The 2,317-nt window shown below is 50.7% G+C and overlaps 1 protein-coding gene across 1 annotated transcript in view; it reads left to right on the plus strand.

The window, feature by feature from the left end:
- ESYT3 (extended synaptotagmin 3) overlaps positions 1–2,317 on the plus strand; it is a 41,658-nt gene that overhangs the window by 23,533 nt on the left and 15,808 nt on the right. The gene's annotated exons all lie outside the window — the stretch shown is intronic.

Genomic DNA, 2,317 nt, shown 5'->3' on the forward strand with positions numbered 1-2,317 from the left:
AGGTGCCCCCTGATGTGAGTCTTACTTTGGTTAGCTGGAAATGCATCCCCCAGGCAGAGTACTGCTGCAGTGTCCATCACCTGGCAAACCAAAGGTGTTGGCATCTGGTCTGCTCTGCAACAAGCAGGTGTCTGAATGCAGCCCAGTCTGCTAAGAGCTGTCTGCTAGCCCCGGAGCATATGCCCAACTTGGAACCGCCAGCCCCCCAAGTGGGGGTGGATCAGGCGTGCCTGAGCCCTGGAGATTCTGGTTCACGCTACTCAGATTCTGCCAGGACCAGCTTGTCTGCTGGTTCATTTGTTCATTCCCTGTTTCATTCATGTATGACTTATTGAACATGGCTGTATGTGAGGCACCACAGACAGAGTTGGGTGTGGCTGTGCCCTGCCTTCAGGGAGGTCACCGTCCTGTTGTACAAGCAGATGCATACACTGGTGGATGGCAACATAGCAGTGTATGCACAGTGGTAGAGGAATGCATGAATTCAAGAGTGGGGGTGTGGGAGCTGTGGCAATCAGGGAAGACTTCCAGGAGGGGGTGATGTCTGAGTTGGCATTTCAGGAATTCGACAGGCTTAGAGCCAGGCAGCCTGCAGTCTGCTGTGTTTACAGTCGAGCCTGCTCAGCAAGGCCACTCATCCGGTGCCTGTGGGATGTGGCACTGCTGGAAAGCAGTCCCTTGATGGCAACAGAAGCAGGTCTAGAGATGGCTGATCCTGAGGGATGATTTTTTATCACATCAGGAGAACCTGGCAGGGACCTGCAGGCTGACCAGATGCCCTGCAGGAAATATACCTGACTCCTGGTGCTAGAATTCAAAGCCTTTTCTGTCCTGGCTCCTCCCCCACCCTTTGGCTCTCCCGTCCCTCTCCCCTCTTCTTCTCTGTGGGTGTCACAGAGGACTCCTCAGTGACCTTCCTGGGCTCGACCAGTGTACTCACCTTTTCTTCATGCCCTTGGATTCCTGTGTCCATGCCCAACTCCCCTCTATGCAGTGGTCACCTTGGGCCAGTGACTTAGCCTCTCTGAGCTTCAGTTTCCTCGTCTATAAAAGGAAAGGGCGGTTGTGAGGTGTGACGGACAGTCCTGGCCTCAGGGCTGCTCTGTGTGGCCGTGTGAGTATTGCTTACAGGGGGCACCTGAGCAAGAGGGCCAGTGGAGGCCAGAGTCCAGCCTTGTGCCCCTCGCATACCTGTGAGCCCTGGGCTAGGGCCACCTTGCCTGGCACAGAACAGATTCTCACAGGATGGTTCTCTCTCCTCTCTGCGATGGGGCCTCCAGGTGGGCAGCCTTCCCCAGGACCAGTCTCTGCTGATGGGGGTCTTGGGTCTGGCTGAGCTTTCACAGGTGCCCGCAGGCCAGCCCCCCAGCTCCGAAGCGGCAGACTCCAGGCTGCGGGACTCAGTTACCGTGTCCCCACCCCCAGGCTTCCACTGGCTTTTCTGGGTCTTTAACATCAAGGCCCTGGAGGCCAGGGATGAGGTTGGGGATGAGCCCGGTGCTGTATGGCCCAAAGATTCTATAATTCTGGGGGCCTTCTGAAAAAGAATGTAAATTAGAACAAAATGAATATTAACTAAATATGAGAATGAGAAAATAAATCACAGCAAGTTATGTTTAACGTATCACACGTATCACGTACCCTGGAAAACTACGTAATTTGCTGTTCAACATGTCCCTATAGTACTTTTTTCCTTGCATTTTTTGGCTCCCTACTCTTTGGTGACTTTTTCACATTAGAATGCATTTGTAAATACACTTTCTATGGAGAGAATAGAAAGATAACGGAATCTTTAGTATGGTTGATTGAATTTTTCCTCCAATATTTTATTGTGGTAAATTTCAAGCAAACACAAAAATTGAGAGAATTATGCAGTGAACCATCTGGATTGTCCAGTCTATCCTGAGGAATGGTTTTTAACCTCCTGCTGTATTTGCTTTAGTACATATCCATGCCTCTAACCCTCTGGACTAAATTTCAGACTAAATTCCAGACATTCATCAATTTCACCTACCCCAACTCCTTCAGCATATGTATCACTAACTCAAAGTCAAATTAAATTTATTTTTTTATTTTTGATAAATAATAAACAGACCCCACTCCATTGCCACACGATAGGAGGAAAAGAGAAGAGTCTAGGCAGAGGGGGTAAGAAAAATTACTTTGGAGCTCAGCCCTCGGCCGCAGGGACTGGAGACTGTGGCCCTGGGTGAGGCTCCTTAATGCCTAGAGTGAGATCCCTCCGCCGGGGATGCTGCCCTCTTCCCTCGCCCTTGGCGGGCCGACTCCTACTTATCTGCCAGAACCGATCAAATGA

Source organism: Pteropus vampyrus, unplaced genomic scaffold (genome assembly GCF_000151845.1).
Source record: "Pteropus vampyrus isolate Shadow unplaced genomic scaffold, Pvam_2.0 Scaffold643, whole genome shotgun sequence".
NCBI classification, from domain to species: Eukaryota; Metazoa; Chordata; class Mammalia; order Chiroptera; family Pteropodidae; genus Pteropus; species Pteropus vampyrus.